This window comes from Meles meles, chromosome 3 (genome assembly GCF_922984935.1).
Source record: "Meles meles chromosome 3, mMelMel3.1 paternal haplotype, whole genome shotgun sequence".
NCBI lineage: Eukaryota > Metazoa > Chordata > Mammalia > Carnivora > Mustelidae > Meles > Meles meles.
Genome location: NC_060068.1, coordinates 32,673,696 through 32,683,602, shown reverse-complemented (window position 1 = coordinate 32,683,602; position 9,907 = coordinate 32,673,696).

The following is a 9,907-nucleotide window of genomic DNA, read 5'->3' as shown; positions in this document are numbered from 1 at the left end:
TGGGGACACAGGAACTCCTGCTTGTACCCCAAACCACGGCAGTGGCGGCTGTCTGGGCAGCTCCAGACTGCCAGAGAGGTTCCAAGCAGCGATCTCACACTGAGATTTTCCCACTGGCCTAGGCTGGGAGTGCCTAGACTTTCAGGTCAGAGAGCACCGGTCTGGCACCTGTGCGCACCTCTCTCAGGGGAGAGTGTGGGGTGCTACTCAGGCTCTGATAGCGCAGTATGGACTGCAAAAAGGTTGTGCTTCTGCCGGCTGGTGAGGCTCCCAGCCCCTCACGGGAGCCAAACTCCATGCACTCTCAGACGCGCTCCTGGCTCAGGGACCAAGACCTGGTTTCTCCAATGACGCACTCTCTGGCTCAGTGCCAGGGGTGGCTGTCCTGGGTCTGGGGACTTAAGCCCCTGACCCTAACAGCCCCAATTCCCACAATTTTCCCCTACGATTCTTTGCTCTTTTTGAGTGCTTTCAACCAGACTCCAAGCTCATGCTGGTCCTCAGATGCAGGGCACTCTTGTATTGGGGTATTACTTTCCAGTCAGTCGCTCTGGTGGCTCCCTCCCCCATTTGTTTATCTTCGGATATCAGTCCGACGTTCCCACTCTGCTTTACCTGCCCAGTGGCGTCTTCTGCCCCCGTAAAGATCCAGAAGTGTATAATTCTAATCTCAGGCTGATTTCATGGGTGATCAGAGTTCTTTGATAGGTAATCAGCTCACTTTAGGGTACAGGTTGAAACGGCACCTCCTCCTACTTTCCCGCCATCTTGTCTCCCCCTAGGATTATACACTTCTGGATCTCTACAGGGGCAGAGGACACCAGTGGACAGATAAAGTGGAGTGGGAATGTTGGACTGATATTGGAAGGTAAACAAAAGGGGGAGGAAGACACCAGAAGCAACCCACTGGAAAGTAATACCTCAAGACAAGAGTGCCCTGTGATTGGGAACCAGCATTAACTTGGAGTCTGGTTAAAAGCACTCAAAAAGAACAAAAGATCTTAAGCAGAAATTGGTGGAATCAGGCAGTTACGGGCACGGGCTTAAGCCCATAGACCCTGGATGACCTCCGCCAGCGCCCTGCCAGGGAGAGTGCAGTGAAGCATCAAGGTCTTGGTCCCTGAGCCACCCGCGCATGTGAGTCTGGATGGCAGTGCATGTGAGAGAGTCCTGGTGTGGTTGCCAGCCAGCGCTTTCTAGAACCACGCCTTTTCCACTCTGCACGCACACTGCACAACACAGGTCTGAGTCATGCTCCACACCCTCTCCTGAGAGAGGTCCGTGCAGGCACTAGCTGGTGCTCTCTAGGACCAGGGAGAGTCTGAGCACCCCCAGCCCCTGATGACAGGAAATCTCAGTGCCCTATCTCTGGTTGGGATCTCTCCAGAGGTCTGGACCTGCCCAGACAGCCTCAGGAGAGGCAGCCGCTGGAAGCCAGCTCTCTGGACTAATACTTCTTGTGGTTTTGGCAACATGGGGGTATCAGGGGGAGCTCTTGTGACCCCTGAGACTGTGACTGGGGATGTGCTCTGCTGGAGGCAGAGGGGGAGTTTATGTGATCTGGAGCTTCCAGAGGGGAACAGACTGAGGCTTCTCTCTGAGACAGAGGTCTGGATGCAGTTTGATTTCCTCTAAACCTTGGAAAAACCACCAAAAACCAGCAAAGGGAGAAAAAAAAAACCCTCCAGTAAACAAAAGCCTGAATAACTGGTTTCCTCAGAGCCTAGCCCCTTGATAGGGGGCAGGAGGATTCAACTCTAGCAAGACTGCCTGAAAAACCATGCAGCAGGCCCCTCCCCTAGAAATCCAGACCAAAAAACAAAAACAAAAACAAAAAAACAACAACAAAAAAGAGGACAACCACCACAGGATCCCCATAAAACTGTAAAACCCCAAAATCAGGGGAAAAGAAGATATTAAGCTCCTGGTATTGCCCTAAAACCTATATACTTCATAGATACAACTTTTATTTTTAATTAATCCCTAGTATTCTTGTTCTTTTTATTTTTTTATAATATTTTAGGCTATTTACCATCACAATGAGAGGTTCAACAACAAATTCCATAAAAATCTTTTAATTTGAACTTTTTGGATACATATACATGTTTTTTTTTTCTTTTCTATTTTTTAAATATTCATATAGAGATAAGTTTCAAGGTAATCCTCTTTCCCCAGTCAATATTACCCCCACTATAAACCAGTTTTAATCCCCCTTTATCTTAGGAAAGTTGAGTCCTTTAACAAAGATATCAAGATACACCCAGGAAAATCAAAATAACCTTCCTTGCCTACACTGAGAATTTATAACCACCCTCCCATCTTTTTCTTCTGTCAGTGTTTCTGTGTATTTATTTTTGTTCTGGTAGTATATAAATCTTTTTTTAAAAGATTTTATTTATTTATTTGACAGACAGATATCACAAGTAGGCAGAGAGGCAGGGGGGGGGGGAGGAAGCAGGCTCCCTGCGGAGCAGAGAGCCCAATGTGGGGCTTGATCCCAGGACCCTGGGATCATGACCTGAGCCAAAGGCAGAGGTTTTAACCCACTGAGTCACCCAGATGCCCCTGTTCTGGTAGTATATAAATCTTATACTTATACTTGGGGTTCACTTTGGCTGGTTCTTTTTTTATTGTCATTTATTTTTGTCAGTCTTTTTTTTTGTCTGTTTTTCTTTGTATACTTTATAAATCTTACATTTGGGACACATTCGTGCTGGATCCTCTCTCTCTCTCTCTCTCTCTCTCTCTCTCTTTCTTTTTTTTCTCTTTTTGGTGGGGACCCTCGATTTCTCAGAAGCATTCCAGGGTTCAACTTGCCTGGACCATGGTTGATACATTCAGCTACAGATCCCCTCAGCCATCTCTCACCAAAATGACCAGGAGGAGGAATGCCCAACAAAGGAAAAATTCAAAGACTGTGCCCTCTCCATCAGAGCTATTGGATATGGACATAAGCAGTATGTTGGAAAGGGAATTCAAGCTAACAATTATCCAGGCAATGGCTAGGTTGGAGAAAACCACAAATGACAAAATGGTATTGATTAGGGCAGAAGTGAAAGCCACCAGGGAAGATGTTAACAATGTGCTATCTAATCTAAATTCTCTAGCAGCTAGGGAAGCTAAGGCAGAAGATAGAATGAGTGATCTAGAGGACAAACTGATAGAGAAAAAGGATCAGGAGGAGGCATGGAGCAATCAGCTTAGAAAACATGAAAACAGAATTAGGGAAATATATGACACCATGAAACATTCCAATGTCAGAATTATTGGGATACCTGAGGGGAAGGAGAAAGAAAGAAAACTAGAAGGTATAGTTGAACATATTTGTGATGAGAAAATTCCCAATCTGGGGAATGGAACCAGCATTCATGTCCTAGAGGTAGAAAGACCACCCCCCAAAAATCAATGAATCTAGAAAGACCTTGAGACACTTGATTGTGAGAATGATGAATCATAATTTTAGAAAAGAGCTCCTGAGGGTGGCTAGGGGGAAGAGATTCATTATGTACAGAGTAAGGTCCATCAGAATAAGGCCAGACCTGTCCACAGAAACCTTTCTGCAAGACAGAAAGGGCTGGCGAGACATATTCAGGGCACTAAATGAGAAAAACATGCATCCAAGATATTTTATCCAGGAAGGTTGGCATTCAGAATGGATGGTGACATAAAGACCTACCAAGACTGGCAAGGTTTAAAAGAGTATATAACCACCAAGCCGGCACTCCAAGAAATATTAAGGGGGGTTCTATAAAAGAAGAAAGAACCCAAGAGTGACATAGAATAGAAATTTACAGACAATCTGTAGAAACAAGTACTTCACAGGCAACATGATATCAATAAAAACGTATCTTTCAATAATCACTCTCAATGTGAATGGTCTAAACACTCCCATAAAATGACACAGGGTTGCAGAGTGGGTGTAACGACCCATCCATATGCTATCTACAAGAGACCCATGAGGAACCTAAAGATTCATCCATACTGAAAGTGAAGAGATAGAGAACCATCTTTCATGCAAGTGGGCCTCAAAAGAAAGCTGGGATAGTGATTCTCATATCAGATAAATTCAATTTTAAGCTAAAGACTGTAATCAGAGATAAAGAAGGACACTACATAAAGGGTCTATCCACCAAGATGATCTAACAATTGTAAATATCTACACCTCCAATAGGGGAGCAGCTAATTACATAAGAAAACTATTAATCAAGATTAAGAGTCATATTGATGTGAATACATTAATAGTAGGAGATCTTAAAACGCCTTTCTCAGTAATAGACAGACCATCCAAACAGAAAATCAATAAAGAAGCAAGAGCATTGAATGACACATTGGACCAGATGGACCTCATAGATATATACAGAACATTCCACCCTAAAACAACAGAATACTCATTCTTCTTGAGTGCACATGGAGCCTTCTCCAGAATAGACCACATCTTTGGTCACAAATAAGGACTCAGCTGATACCAAAAGACTGAGATTATTCTCTGCATATTCTCAGATCACAATGCTTTGAAACTGGAACTCAACAACAAGAAAAAGTTCAGAAGGAATTCAAACTCCTGGAAGCCAAAGACCACCATGCTTAAGAATGCTTGGCTCAACCAGGAGATCAAAGAACTTAAACAATTCAGGGAAACCAATGAGAATGAAGACACTTCGGTCCAAATCCTATGGGATACAGCAAAGGCAGTCCTAAGGGGGAAATACATAGCCATCCAAGCCTCCGTCAAAAAAATTGAAAAATCCAGAATATACCAGCTATCTCTACACCTTAGAGAACTGAGAATCAACAACCCCACACACAGGAAGGGAAATAATCAAGACTAGAGCAGAGATCAATGAGATAGAAACTAGAGATTCAGTAAAACTCATCAATGAAACAAGAAGCTGGTATTTTGAAAGAATCAATAAGATCAATAAAGCATTAGCCAAACTAACCCAAAAGAAAAGAGAAGACCAAAATTAACAAAATTATGAATGATAGTTGAATGATAGTTGACAACTATCAACAGGAACAATCATCAGAAATTATTACCAACAGTTATATGCCAATAAGCTAAGCAACCTAGATGAAATGGATGCATTCCTGGAAAACTATAAACTTCTAAAACTGAATCAGGAAGAAATTGACAACCTGAGTAGACTGGTATCTAATAACGAGATTGAAGCAGTGATCAAAACCCTCCCAAAAAACAAGAGCCTGGGACCTGATGGATTCCCTGGGGAATTCTACCAAACATTCAAAGAGGAAATAATACCTATTATCCTGATGCTGTTTCAAAAAATTGAAGCAGAAGGAAAGCTTCCAGACTCTTTTTATGAAGCCTGCATTACCCTGATCCCCAAACCAGGCAAAGACCCTACCAAAAAGGAGAATTTCATCCCTGATGAATATGGATGCTAAGATTCTCAACAAGATCCTAGTTAATAGGATCTAACAGTACATTAAAAAGATTATCCACTATGACCAGGTGGGATTTATCACTGGGTTGCAAGGATGGTTCAACATTTGCAAATCAATCAATGTGATAGAACAAATCAATAAGAGAAGAGAGAAGAACCACATGGTCTCTTAACTGATGCAAAGAAAAGTATTTGACAAGATACAGCATCTGTTCCTGATTAAAACGATTCAAAGTATAGGGATAGAGGGAACATTCCTCAACTTCATAAAATCTAACAATGAAAAATCCCCAGCGAATGTCATCCTCAATGGGGAAAAGCTGGCAGCCTCCCCTTTCAAATCAGGAACACTACAAGATTCCCCACTCTCACCACTCTTGTTCAACATAGTGTTAGAAGTACGAGGAACAGCAATCAGACAACAAAGAGACATAAAAGGTATTCAAATTGGCAATGAAAAATTCAAACTCTCTCTCTTCGCAGATGACATGATACTTTATATGGAAAACCCCAAAGACTCCACCCCCAAACTACTAGAACTCATACAGCAATTCAGTAACGTGGCAGGATACAAAAATCAATGTACAGAAATCAGTTGCTTTCTTATACACTAACAAAGAAAGGGAAGTTACAGAATCAATTCCATTTGCTATAGCACCAGGAACCATAAGATACTCGGGAATAGACTTAACCAAAAGGTAAAGGATCTGTACTGAAGGAACTACAGAACACTCATGAAAGAAACTGAAGAAAAAACATGAAGATGGAAGACCATTCCACGCTCACAGATTGGAAGAATAAACACTGTTAAAATGTCTATACTGCATAGAGCAAGCTATACTTTCAATACCATTCTGATAAAAATTCCACTGGCATTTTTCAAAGAGCTGGAGCAAACAATCCTAAAATTTGTATGGAATCAGGGAGACCCCGAATTTCTAAGGAAATATTGAAAAACAAAAACAAAACTGGGGGCACCACATTGCCTGATTTCAAGCTTTACTACAAAGCTGTGATCACCAAGACAGCATGGCACTGGCACAAAAACAGACACATAGACCAGTGGAACAGAGTAGAGAGCCCAGATATGGACTCTCACCTCTATGGTCAAATAACCTTTGACAAAGCAAGAAAAAATATACAGTGGAAAAGACAGTCTCTTCAATAAATGGTGCTGGGAAAATTGGACAGCTATGTGTAGAAGATCTAACAGTACATTAGATGTAGATGTAGTACCTATCTATCGATCTACAGATGTAGATATAGATCCTATCTATCGAGAAGAAACTCGACCATTCTCTTACACCATACACAAAGAAAAACTCAAAATGGATGAAAGACCTCAATGTGAGGCAGGAATCCATCAGAATCATAGAGCAGAACATAGGCAGTAATCTCTCCAACATCAGCCACAACAACTTCTTTCAGGATATGTCTCCAAAGGCAAAGGAAACAAAAGCCAAAATGAACTTTTGGGACTTCATCAAGATCAAATCTTCTGCACATCAAAGGAAATAGTCAACAAAACAAAGAGGCAGTCCATGGAATGGGAGAAGATATTTGAAAATGACACTAGAGACAAAGGGCTGATATCCAAGATCCATGAAGAACTCTTCAAACTCAACACACACAAAACAGATAATCATGTCAAAAAATGGGCAGAAGACATGAACAGACACTTCTCCAATGAAGACATACAAATAACTAACAGAAAAATGTTCATTACTAGCCATCAGGGAGATTCAAATCAAAACCACATTGAGATATCACCTTACACCAGTTAGAATGGCCTAAATTAACAATATAGTAAACAACATGTTTTGGAGAGGATGTGGAGAAAGGGAACCCTCTTACACTGTTGGTGGGAATGCATGTTGGTGTAACCACTAGGAAAATAGTGTGGAGATTCCTTAAGAAATTCAAAATAGAGCTGCCCTATGACCCTACAATTGCACTACTGGGAATTTACCCCAAAGATACAGATGTAGTGAACAGAAGGGCCATCTGAACCCCAATGTTCATAGCAACAATGGCCACAGTCGCCAAACTGTGGAAATAACCAAGATGCCCTTCAATGGATGAATGGATAAGGAAGATGTGTCCATATATACTATGGAGTATTATGCCTCCATCAGAAAGGATGAATACCCAGCTTTTATATCAACATGTACAGCACTGGAAGAGATTATGCTGAGTGAGGTAAGTCAAGCAAAGAGAGTCAATTATTGTACAGTTTTGCTTATTTATGGAGCATAAGGAATAACAGGGAGAATATGGGGAGATGGAGAGGAGAAGGGAGTTGGGAGAAATTGGAGGGGGAGATGAACCATGAGAAAATGTGGACTCTGAGGAACTAACTGAGGGTTTGGGATGGGAAGTAGGTGGGATGTTGGGTGAGCCTGGTGGTGGGTATTGTGGAAGGCATGTATTGCATTGAGCACTGGGTGTGGTGCATACACAATGAATTCTGGAACACTGAAAAGAGATTAAAAAAATAAAATTAAAGTTAAAAAAAAAAACTTACATCCAGACTGAAAATGAGGGGATGAAGAACGATTTTTCATGCCAATGATCTCCAGTGAAACGTGGGGTAGCAATTCTCATATCAGACAAATTAGATTTTAAGCTAAAGACTGTATTAAGAGATACAGAAGGTACTATATCTTTCTAAAAGGGTCTGCAACAAGAGGATGTAAAAATTTTAAACATCTATGCCACCAACATGGTAGCAGCCTACTACATAGGCCAACTGTTAACCAAGATAAAGAAATGTATTGATAATAATGCTTTAATAGTAGGAGACCTCCACAAACTCCACTCTCAGAAATACATAGATCATCTAAGCAGAAGATAAACAAAGAAACAAGAGCTTTGAATGACACACTAGATTAGATGGACTTCATAGATATATACAAAACATTCCACCCTAAAACAACAGAACAATCATCCTTCTCAAACATACATGGAAATTTCTCCTGAATAGACCATATTCTGGGTCACAAATCAGATCTCAACATACCAAAATATTGATATTTTTCCCGCATATTCTCAGACCACAATGCTTTAAAACTGGAACTCAATTACAGTAATTTGGAAAAAATTTGGAAGAAATTCAAACACTTGGAAGCTAAAGACCATCCTGTTTAAGAATGTTTAGGTCAACCAGGAAATCAAAGAACTTAAACAATTCCTGGAAACCAATGAGAATGAAAACACATCAGTCCAAAACCTATGGGATACTGCAAAGGTGGTCCTATGGGGGAAATACATAACCAGTCAAGACACACTAAAAAAAATAGAAAAATCCTAAATACACAAGCTAACTTTATACCTTCAAGAACTGGAGAAAGAACAACTAATATAGGTTAAGCCAAGCAGTTGAAGAAAAATAATAAAGATTAGAATAGAGATCAATGAATTAGAAACAAGAAACACAATAGAGCTCCTCAGTGAAACTGGAAGCTGTTTCTTTGAAAGAATTAATAAGACAGGTAAACCACTGGCTGATCTTATCCAAAGAAAAGAAAAAGGATCCAAATTAATAAAATTATGAATGAAGGGGAGAGATCATGACTAACACCACAGAAATAGAGACAATTATTAGAAATTATTATCAACAACTATATGCCAATAAATTAAACAACCTGGAAGAAGTGGATGCCTTCCTGGAAACCTATAATCTACCAAGACTGAAACAGGAAGAAATTGGAAACCTGAATAGACCAATAACCAGTAATGAAATAGAAGCAGTGATCAAAAACCTCCCAAGAAATGAGAGTCCAGGGACTGACGGATTCCCTTGGGATTTCTACCAAACATTCAGAGAAGAAATAATACTTATTCTCCTGAAGCTGTTTCAAAAAATAGAAAGAGAAGGAGAACTTCATAACTCATTCTATGAGGTCAGTATTACCTTGACCCCCAAACCAGGGAAAAACCCATCAAAAAGGAGAATTACAGACCAATATCCATGATGAATATGGTTGCAAAAATTCTCCACAAGGTCCTAGCCAATAGGTTCCATCAGTACCTTAAAAGGATATCCATCATAACCATGCGGGATTTATTCCTGGGATCCAAAGGTGTTTCAACATTCACAAATCAATTAATGTGATAGAACACATTAATAAGAGAAGAGACAAGAATAATACGATCCTTTCAATTGATACAGAAAAAGCATTTGAGGGGGAGTCAAGATGGCGGGGAAGTAGGAGGAGGCACCATTTCAACCTGTACCCTAAAGTGAGCTGACTACCTACCAAAGAACTCCGACTACCCATGAAATCAGCCTGAGATCAGAATTATACACGTCTGGATCTCTACAGGAGCAGAAGACGCCAGTGGCAGGTAAAGCAGACTGGGAGCATCAGACTGATATCTGAAGATAAACAAAAGGGGGAGGGAGCCACCAGAGGTGACCGATTGGAAAGTAATACCCCAACACGAGAGTGCTCTGCGTCTGGGGACCAGCATTAACTTGGAGTCTGGTTGAAAGCACTCAA